This window comes from Chiroxiphia lanceolata, chromosome 3, assembly GCF_009829145.1.
Source record: "Chiroxiphia lanceolata isolate bChiLan1 chromosome 3, bChiLan1.pri, whole genome shotgun sequence".
In the NCBI taxonomy this organism is placed as follows: domain Eukaryota; kingdom Metazoa; phylum Chordata; class Aves; order Passeriformes; family Pipridae; genus Chiroxiphia; species Chiroxiphia lanceolata.
Genome location: NC_045639.1, coordinates 23,770,711 through 23,782,044, shown reverse-complemented (window position 1 = coordinate 23,782,044; position 11,334 = coordinate 23,770,711). Strand labels below are relative to the sequence as shown.

The window sequence follows — 11,334 nt, the reverse complement described above, 5'->3', positions numbered from 1 at the left end:
AACTTCATACTGCAGGAACTTATTCTTTCCAGTCCATGGCTTTCCCTGAGGAAAAAGTGAATACGCCTTCTCAGAGGCACTTTGAAAATGATGCTACACAGACATGCAGGGATACGCATACACGTGTGTACAGCCTGGGGTGGTAAGGGGGTAAGATTGTGAAGGAGGCATAGTAAGCTGCTCTGATGGGAAACTAAGACTGTGAATTTCATTTCAGAAATCATGAAGTATCATGCTTTTACTATGTACTTAGGTGTTCAAATGCATACTCAGAGATATTAAAAAAATATTTTTCCAGTGTGTGTTATTTCTAAATTGCAAATTACTTGCATGTAAAAGATGCAGTGTGCTTTCTACAAAATTACAAGAAATTTTCTTCCACATTCTGCAGAGTAGTTAACTAAAGCAGCTCTAGGCATTTTGTTCCTGTCTATAACTTGAATTAGGAAAACACATCGCTGTGATTGGTGCATTTAATGGCCTCTCACGTTTCGTAAAGGTAGGTTCAGAAATTTGTACCGTGGATTATGGTAGATCACTGTAGGCCAGGTAAAGAAAATTGATTGCAAAAGACACATCGGCACTTCAGAGGAAGTTAAATTAAAGTGGAAATCATTATTTCTCTCGGAGTGGACCCTTACAGGAATACAAACTGAGTAATGCAGCTGGATGGAGAGGGAAGATTGCATCTACTGCAGGAACTGCTTGGGACAAGGTAGTACTGATATGATAAACAGCAAAGGGGCCTGGACATGGACTAAGGAGTATGTTGATTCATATTCTGGGTTTATTTTTAAAAAATCCTCAAGGATGGTGCTGTGAAACTGTGAAGAACCATCAGGAATGTGAATGAAAAACTAGGAAAGACGTCAGGCAGGAAAAAAAGTCAGAGAACAAGGATGATTTGGAAACGGTTTGAGGTTTTTGATATAACAAAGGCTATATATTGCTGCTCTTGAAGTATGCCGTGCAAAGCCCCAACTCTCCCTTTACTGCAGGAAGGTTTTTTTTCTCTGTGGTATTTTAGAAAGCCACATCTTCAAGTAAAATTGAATTTGACTTGTTTTTTTCTTGATAATTGTTGACACCTGCTGATTGGATATATACTTGTCTTGCAGGCCATCTGAGATGCCACTAAGGGTTGGTATTCCTGAAGGACATTTTCCATGTGGTTTTAAAAATAATACATTCTGAAATGAAAAATGCCTTTCTCTATATTATTTCATAAGATTTAAATATTTTTCCCCTGTTGCCCTCACTGGAGTGGAGAAAATGGGTTGACTGAAAAGCTGACTATCAAATTAAATTTGTGCATGTTTTAAATAACTTTTCACATTGAATCTCTAGACGTTTTTTTCTCTGTATCTGCAGAAATGTCATCTGAAATTTTTCTTAGTCCAAGATTTTACCAGGGCAAAATCTCAAATACGTATGTATTCATTTCCTTTGCCCTCTTTTTTTCCACTTCTACACCAAGTTGTGCCTCTTTTCCCTTCCCTTGTGTGTCCTTTCCTAGTGTTTGCTCACCCAGATGAGTTTAGGCTTGGGATACATAAGCATACCTGCTTCCATGAGGCAGCTGTTATACTCCACTGCATGTGTATGGATTTCTGTTTGCCATAAACCAACTTGTTTATACATACCATGCAAAACATGGCTGGTTTGTCGGGACTGGAGAAGCTTTTTAGCACTACATAATATTCTGTGTGAGGGGAGGTGGTTAGAGTTAGGAATAACTAGTTCATAAAGTAGGACGGAGCTGTTTTTACAGGAAAACTTGCTCTATTTTGCATCTGTTTCTTTTGAGTGGCAAGTTGGGAAAAAATCATGATTTTTGCTTTTAATTCTGTGAATTCCTGTAATGTTTAGAAAAAATGTGAATAGAATTTACAAGATTATTGAAGATTATGCAATGGTCCCATATCTGTGAGCAGTTCAGGGAAAAAAAGTCACTGCTACTTGTACTGTCACTTAAATATGATATGAGAGAGACACTTCCCTCCCCTGCTTCCTGCCTCCTTTTATGTTCTTTGCAATGTGAATATACCAACATCTATTTGAAAGTTATTTTCGTCACCTAGGCCTTCTCTTTCACATCTACCTCAGAAGCAACGCGTGCATCCTGGCGGCATGTTTGTTTAATCTAAGGAAGAGCAAAACTTGTTCAGATGACCGCAAAAGCAGAAACAATTGTTTGCCTGAAGAGGATGGTGTGCATGTGTTTACCTCACCTTTAGTTTTGTAATGACTTTTTCCCGGGTCCAAAAGATAATTTCCTAGGTGGTAATAGCTAAGAGAATGCAAATACTGTGTGAATTATACTTGCACCTACGTGCATCACTCACCTTGTGCCACAACAAAGGAAGAGAAAGAAAACAGATAGTGGTCCTTGTTCTGCAGTGTGTTGAGGGCCCTTGACTTGTCCTGAGGCAAACAAAAAAATGGATAGATACAATAGAGTAGAAATTATTTTTTTCCCTTCTCAGCTCTTCACCACTTCTGGTTCTGTGTAGATGTGATGGAACTGTTGTTCGAGTGTTAAATAATATACATACTTACATAAGAACAAGTTCTATCCCTTTTTTTGTGGGAGTGGTACTGCGTGTTAGGATTTTTTTTTTTTTTCAAATTCACGACAGCAGCGTCAAGGGCTGCTGAGATTCTCATAGTATTTCTTCCTTACAGTGCTGTCCAGTGGGAAAGGCTGGCTGCTTGGTGGCTTGTATGTGGCGCACCTCGGGCATTTGCTACGTGCCATTCAGCTTTTGTGCCGCAGTGGTCTAATGGCACACGCAGCACTTTGGTACGTCTCGTGGTCATTTTGATTTAGGTGGTTCTTGTGGTGGGTTGGTGTGGGTGGGCAGCTGTACGTGTTTGGAGGTGGTTTCAGCTGGGTGGGGGAGGTTTTGGTGTGTTTTAGTGTTAAACACAATTCCAGAGGTGGCTCTCTTGTGGTTCTCTAGCATAACAGTGGGAAAGTATTGGATCTTTGATGTTTGCCTTGCAGAAAGTTTTCCCTCCTCTGTGTTCTGTACCATTTGCACCTGCCTCATCACAGCCTGCTTTCCTGCAACCTTGTCTTCATTAATAACGCACTGTAGCCCATCTACAGACCAAGTGACATCTGGTCCCTAATAAGCTGATACTGGTTAGCTGTAAAAAAGGTTTAACTGAACTTACTGCTGTTGTGGTTTATGTAAAAAGACAGAAGTATCAATAGTATCAGTAACGGGATGTTCTAAGTTGTCCTAAGTTTAAGCTTCTGACTGGATCAGCTAATTTCCTTAGGCGCCTGACTTGTCCTTGCAGTCAGTAGAGATAAAGGGTCTTTTCTTTAGGGCAGCTCAGCAGGAACTGAATTTCAGTGCTCTGATCACATTATCTTCTAGAAACTTTTTATTTTCTCTTTTCCCCCCCCCTCCTTTTTTTATATAACCTATATAGAAAACCTGTAGACATGAGCCAACCACGTTGGTCGTGGTATCAGCTGCACAATTGTGCCCACAGTTACCAGGTTGGACATCTTTGGAGGGTAATGAAGGCATTGGTCAGAAATCCTGTTTAAATAGTTTGCCCAGTGCAGAGTGCTTTTTACAGACTTGGAGTGCTTACATCTTAATGAAATATATATCTGCATTTCTTGCTCTTCTGAATGCAGTAGGCCTTTATGAATGATAGAGATACAAGATAAGCTCCAGAATCTTCTCACTGTTAAGAGCACAATACAAATTGAAACTACCCAGACTCAAATGGGCTGCAGTAAGTAACACACATCACTTAGTCTTTTCAGTGAAGTGCTCACTAGCATATGAGCATCTGTATATAGGCAGGTCCCTCCTGAGCCACTAACAGCTGTTGATAGGCATTTTCTGTGATATTAGGAGCTGCTTCAAAGCATTCTGCTGAATGGAAGCCCAAAATGTAGGTGTTTCTTTCCTAAGTGAACTGACAAGCCAGAGAGGGGAATAGCATTGAGAGAGCACGCAAGTGTTTGACGCAACCTCGTGAATTTGAAAAGATGAAGAATTCTGTACTTAGCACAATCTGGAAAAGTGCTGTTAAACCAGACAAAATTTATTTTGTTTCCATTTTAAAAGTGAAATGAAAAGTAGCTCTAGGAGTTTTTCCCTATGATGTTACATTTTTGAAAAAAAGCATAACAACTTAGACAAGGTTGGTGGCAGCTTGGTCCATGTGAGGCCATCCTCCTAGGGAAACTGTTAGAGAAATAGTGTGGTCTGAGCCTCTGCGAGCCCTTTGACTGAACAAGCAGGTCTGCTGTTCATTACTGGAGTTGGTTGTTTATGGCTGTAAACTGTAAACTGGGCGGAGGAGGATGCAGGTGGTGTAACTCCAGCCTGGGCTTTTGTGAGGAGTGAGTAGTGCCATCTGCAAGGGGCTGTGCCTCAGCCCTGTCACCAAACTGAATATGGTGGCAAAGTTGAGGGCATGAACATGCAAGGTCAGTCCTTGGTGAACCTCCCCTGGTTTCAGGGAGACAGCCATTTTGGGGAGACTTAAATTGCATGTTGCCTGCTTGTGTGCACAAAATGCTTATGTGGGAGAAACCACTTGGTTTCTCCATACCTCCTTTCACCTCCTCTGCTGCTGTATCTGCAAGTAGTGGAAAAGAGCTCCTGGGCAGACCTCAGTGTTGCCTCTTACGGCTTCTCTTCACTCTGATCAAAATGACTAAATGTGGACTTTCTGAGCAGAAAAGTCAGATACCTATGTCTAGTGGTCACTTTTTGGTTTTGAGGGTGGAGAGAATGGATTTAACTTCATATTTTGATGGAACATAGATTTAAATTATTATTAAAATGAGATCTTAGGAAAAGCATTTATGGGAAAAAAGAGCTATTTTAGATAGTTCTTTGAGGTAAATGTACTTGTCAAAGAATTTGTTATTTGAGTCCTGTGGTCTTTCTGAATGCATTTGACATGGTCATTATTCATTTGTACCTTTTGTTTCCTGTCTCATTATATAAGTTAGCAAACCACTCTGGGGTTGCCTTTACTTTTATTTGCATTAGAAACTGCACCATGAAAAACGTTCTCATTGGGTTGCCTGCTGCTGGGCCAAGAGCTGTAAATAAAGTGGTTTCTAATTGAAATCCAGAGGAACCACAGAACCATTATAATTGATGTACCCTTCAGGTTTTTATTTCTTTTTTTATTATTATTACTGTGTATCTTTTTTATAAAGTGAAGCAAGTTTCTCTTCATCCTAGTTACCCTCAGCTTGAAATAGTCACTTCTTCCTGTTAATGTTTCCTTACACTTTTCTGGATAATTGAACAGTGCTGGGAAGAATACCTGAGGCTGGGGTTTTTCTTTTTTTTTTTCCCTTTTTTCTTTTTTTTCCTTTTTTTTTTTTTAGTTACAGAATTTACTTATCGATAAGAATGCTTTTAGACAGGAGTAAGAAAAAGGTATTTTGTGGGAAAGTTCTGTGTGAGCATCTTGTGATCTGCAGGCAGATGTTACTGAGAAGTGGTTTGCTTCTTTTGATTGGGAGGGTGTGCACATGTTGCCACTCATGTTTTAATGGAATACTCCTCCATCTGCTGTTGAGCGGGTCTCTTTCTGAACGTGAAAGTTTTGTGCCAAATGTGACATTAATCCAGATAAAAGTGGTGGGATGTTTTCTTTAGTACTCTATAAATGTTAAAAGCCAACATATCTGAGAGGGTGGGCAAATCCAGATCATCTTGTGAATCTGGTTCTTTGCTTATTTTAAAACGGCACATACTTGTAATTCTAGTTGGTTGTTAGTTTGAAATGCATAGGCAAGTATTCTTTTTGATCTGTAAATGGCTGTGTTTTTGGGTTTTTTTTAGTTAACTAATTTGGTATTATCTGCTTTATTCATAGAGTTCTCATCACAGATTACCTAATGTGTTGGATTCTTGTCTCTTATGATGCATGTTATTTTTACCCTTTTTGCAAAGGCTGGTGCTATGCCACCAAATAGATTTTTTTTTTCCTCCCAATGTTAGGATGGAGCAAGTATGTCATCCATTCTTACGGTTCAGAATTCATAATACTCAAGAACTTTAATCTGCAGTATAATTTTTAATTTTTTTTTATTCTGTGTATTGACATGGTAATTTTTTGTTCAGATATGACAGCTGTGAATCATTTGGCAATTTATTTGATTCACGTGGATAATTCTTCTTTTATTTTTTTAAGCACCTGGTAGGAAGGGCGAGAACTCTTTTCTTACTATTTCTCCAGATTTAGGAGTGGGAGCTATGACAATCTTTCCTTACCTGTGCTTATTAGCAACAAAGCAGAAGCTAACAGCCCTGTGAGGCTAGAACTGGTCATCTGTGATGATTCTTAGGCATCAAAATGGAGTCAAAAGCCTGAATTGTGTCAGGATTTCCCATCTTAGCGAAAGTCTTTCAGTTTAGGACTTTCCAGAAGACATGAACTCACTGGAAACTGTGACATTCTCAAAGTCCAGGGCAACTTCCTTCTGATAATAACCAATACTCAGAAGGCAGTTTGAGGATATGGCTAAAATTAAAATGGAAATGAACCTACTGTCTTGCTGAAGATTTTATTTTTATTGAGCATGATCTTGTTGTTAAGATCCTATAAGAAGTTGAAAAATAGAAGTGAGATCTGGAGGAAATAGGTGATAGTGATTTAAAGTATCTGAAATTGTTCAGGTAATATGAACCAGAAAATCCTTGCTGATTGATTCAGTGTTCTATTATTGTGGGCATATAAAATACACCAGTCTTGCGCTTGTGGGAAATATCCGTATCTGGGACAACAGACCAGTAAAGTAACGTTTAGAGAGTTATGCTACCATTTTCCTCCCAGGTTAAATGGACTTTGTAGCCCCCTAAAGAAGTAAAAATAGTGGTCAACCCCAGATTGTAGAGTGAAACTACATGTCTGTTACCACTGGAGAGGTTGTGCAGACTACACTTGCTGTTTGTGCTTTGAAAAGTATGGAGATCTGTGAGGATTCCCAAATCTCTTCTTGCTCAACAGACTTACCAGAAGCCTCAAATTAGAGAGGTCCAAGTCCGTTCATCTCAGGATTTCATGTCTTAAGTAGTCCTCTGTAACCCAGAGAAATTTTAGAGTCACATATGTTTTACTGTAAGAAATATTTTTCAGTTCAGGACTTCATAGCTCAAGCTAGTGAATAAATCATCAGAATCTCATCTTCAGGTTTTCCTGAAAGGAACAGACGTGTCTGTTGGAAATAAGGACATAATCATTTATCAAATGGATCTCCAGGACTATGCTCTGTAGTTGTACCCTGTTTTACTGGTGAATGTAGACAGGCATCACCAGCTGCCTCAGCACTGCCTGTGCTCAAAGGCTACCAGAGAGATGTTTTTCCTCTTGCACAAACACAGAAAGGCTACCAGAGAGATGTTTTTCCTCTTGCACAAACACAGAAAGGCTACCAGAGAGATGTTTTTCCTCTTGCACAAACACAGAAAGATTGTCTCCATTCATCGTCAGTTCCTGTTGTCTTTGTGGCTTCCAACAAGTCTTGTCTGGAATGAGAGCACTTTTGGGTTGTGGCTTTTGCTGCTGCACCAGGGACAAAAAGAGAAGGCTGGAGCTGTCTGCAAGTAAGGCACACCAGACCAGTACTCCTCTGTTTTCAGCAGTTGTTTATGTTGTGCAAAACCATTGCAGTAGTTTTTGAGAAGAAAACATTTTCGGTGTGTCATAGGGTCTTTGAGAAATGATGGCTTGGACTTGCTGGGCTTCAGAGAGTGTAAAAAAATTTGATAATTCAAGGTCTCCCTGTGAAGGAAGATGACTTTATGCCATCTCTCTTTCTGAAACAAGCAGGAGATCTTGAAGGAACGGGGCATTGCAGTTAGTCCATTCAGAGCACCTCAGCCTCGCAGAACTCAGTGTCTGGAGGTAACGAGATTACAACTGAAACTTTCAGTGTGCAAAGGAATTTCAGTCCACTGTTGAATCTAGACCTGGTGTCATGGCTTAACCCCAGCCAGCAACTAAGTACTATGCAGCTGCTCATTCACTCCCCACCCTCCACTGGGATGGGGAAGAGAATCAGAAAAGAGTAAAACCCATGGGTTGAGATATGAACATTTTAATAATGGGGAAAGATAAAATAGTAACTGTGATGAAAAGGGAGATAACAAAAAGAGAGAAAGACAAGTGTTGTACTCCGCAGTTGCTACCACCCACTCTCCTATGCCCAACAAGTCCCTGAGCAGCAATTCTACACTCCCCCATCCCCTCATACTGGGCATGATGTTCTGTGGTATGGAATATCCCTTTGGCCAGTTCAGGTCAACTGTCCTTGCAGTGCCTCCCCCCCCGGCTTCTTGTGCACCTCTTCACCGGCAAAGCAGGTAAAGCTGAAAAGTCCTTGACTGAGAGTAAGCACTACTTAGCAACAATTAAAACATCACGGTGTTATCAACATTATTCTCAACCTAAATCCAAAACGCAGCACTCAACCAGCCACTAGGAAGAAAATTAAGTCTATCCCAGCTGAAACCAGATCCTTGGGTAAAACTCATGAGAGAGATGCAGGATTTGACATAGCTAGGCGTTGCTGGAAAATATATCAGTTGGGCATGAGACTGCATAGCCTTATCTGAGTCCTGCATTACCAGAGACATTAATGCAGGGGAAGATGATGTAAAGAATGCCTTAAGATTTTTATGTGAAATGGACTTCCTACAAGCCAGTACCCTGTAGGAAAACTAAAATGAAAATGAAATCTATACCAGGGGTCTCAGTATTTAAAAAATAAAAGTAAAAAAATTTAGGCTTTCTGAAACTCTTCACTTTTTAAAGATTTAGACATTCATGCTGTTACCTGCTACAGCATCTGATACACAGACATATTTTGTAGCTTGAATTTGCAGTCCAGAAATGCTAAGAACATAGAAAAAAAGAGTACTCTTGATTATCTTTTGTCTCATGCAGTTACTACTTTTCCAGAAGGCTTGTCTCTGAATCTTCCCTAAGGACAATTTGATTAAAAAAAAATAAAAAATTAGGTAGGACCATTACCTATTAAAAAAAAAAGAAAGCATTGTTTTGTACTAGCAAAAATCACATTACTGTTGTTCTGGCCTGATTCTTGGCATCTGAAGGAAAACAAATCTTTGTGCATTAGGTATTTGGAGGCAACTTTAAATCATATATGCAGTGCCTTCATTATATATTATCCATTCTTCTAATTGTCTTTTAACTGAAGCATAGTAATAAGAATTTACCATTGCAAGATAAGGGAACAAATGTAAGGTTGTAAGGGGAAGATCTTTTCATAATCTTGTAGCCCTCCCCCTGAGGTCTCTGCTGGAAATCTTTATCAGATGAGGCTGCTAATTGAACACCTACCTTATGTTCATGCCGGTTGGTACTTTCCTCTTCGGATGTAGTCTCAGGGGAAGACTGTTTTGGAATGCCCCAGTGCTATGAAAGTTTTGCAGCCTGCACCCAAGTTTAAGACCATGGGGTTTGGCGAAGAGGAATAATGGTGTTTCCTTAACATGAGTGCTGGTGTTGTGCCTCTGGAGCTGAGTGCAGGCAAACAAGAACAAGGCTTAGCATCTCTTCAAACACTTCAGGCCACACAGCGGTCTCACGAGCCTTCCCTCTAGCAGTGTACCACCATGCTTTCAGAGTGGGAATGTGTTCATTGGGGTTCTTGGAGATCTGTGCCCCTGCTAATACCATCCCTTCTGTCTGGCTATGTTGAAGCTTTGGGGAGACGCCAAAGCTGGTTACTTTGGGTGAGAGAGGTTGAAGCACTGCCTGCTGAGGTCTGGCTGGTGTTGCACAAGCTAACTTTTGCTTCTGGCTTGCCTCAGCACACTTGCAATGTCTCTCACCTTTCATTTCTGCTGAAGTTGTTTTTACCTGCTGTTCTAGTTGGTTTTTAAATCAACTCACAGTCCTTCCTCACTCCCATTATACAGCTCCGAGTTATGTTTGCTGATGTTTGCAGTGATGAGGGTTGTTAGAAATGGCATTTTTGATTACATTTTTCAGTCCACAGTCAGAACTAAAAATACCTGAGATTCATGGCATTACTTTGCAATCCTCTGGTCATACTGCTTGTAACCACCTTTCCTTGGGCAGTTCCCAAGGATGGTTCAGTGGGGAGCATCTGTACTGTTCAGAGTTACAAATTACTTTACCAGTCAGATGTCTCGAGTAGATAATCCAAAGGTTTGAATCTTCAGTAAATGAAGAGTGAACAGAAGGAAACCACGAGTGTGTCAGCACCACTTTCTTTCCAGAATCCTATGATAAATCTGATAACAGTGTTCTGAGAATTGCTTGCCTACTAATTATTGGAAAAGCATTACCTGTTCTTTTTGTCTGTAATTAGCATTTCAGCTTGAGTCTAGGGCTTGATGATAAATGAGCCTTGTATGCCATAGGTTCAGTAAATGATGAAAAACTGAAGTCTGTGTTTGCTTACTCTCTTCTTTCATAAAACAAACAAAACTGAGCTATCTCTAAGTAGAAATGGTGTCAGAAATTATGTGGTCTAAAGGAGGCAGCTGTTTTTATTTCTTCATTTCCTCATTGGGTGGCTCACAGTGCATGTAAACAATGCAATAAATAAATACTCTCAATCCAATCTTAGCTAAGATAACCATGAAAAATCTTTTTGTATGTTCCTAAATCAGAGGACAGAAATGCATCTCCAACAAATTGACAGGAGAATTACAGAGTATGTCTTTAAAAGCATGATCTGGAGCAGCCAAGATTTCCAGATAGCACACTCTGAAACTTAATATCCATACAAGACAATTGATTAAAAATGTCGATGTAAAAATATTGTGTGTTCATTTGAGATAAGTCTTTTAGGGACAGAGAATGAGCTGAAAAGCTAAGGCAAGGTCTATGAAGTGCTACTGAGGTTCTGTCTGCTGTGCTGGCTCGTGGAGTTTGAGACTCAGAACTTGATACGTGGGCATCTGAACAACACCGTGTCTGAATGCAAGACTTCTCTGAACAGAATTTGTGCTAAGGATGTTATCTAGTTTGTCTAAAGATACGAGCTTGCTCTGAAGGTGTTGGAGGTCTTTTACAGACTGTTTGGAGAGATAATTCATAGAGGCTTCTCTAGATGACAGCAGATGGGAAATCACAGAATTTATCTGAAATCTGATGTCTCAAGGAATAAAAAAACAGTGAGCAGACTGTGGAAGGTTATTCTGGAGGGAAACCTCAATGGTTCAAGTAAACAGGGTTTTAGAATATGTCCACTGCTACCTCCTAGCAACCAAAACTTTTATGAGGTTCAGTTGGCACAGATCCACTTGCTTGGAGGGTGATTATGCATAATTCATGCTA

General features: G+C 40.0%; 1 protein-coding gene across 1 annotated transcript in view; it reads left to right on the top strand.

Annotated features, from left to right (window-relative positions):
• The first annotated feature begins 2,730 nt into the window (after window positions 1-2,730).
• TRERF1 (transcriptional regulating factor 1) overlaps window positions 2,731-11,334 on the top strand; it is a 50,372-nt gene continuing 41,768 nt past the window's right edge. The window contains 1 exon segment of the mRNA XM_032681380.1: window positions 2,731-2,803. The gene's annotated coding sequence lies outside the window, so the exon portion shown is untranslated.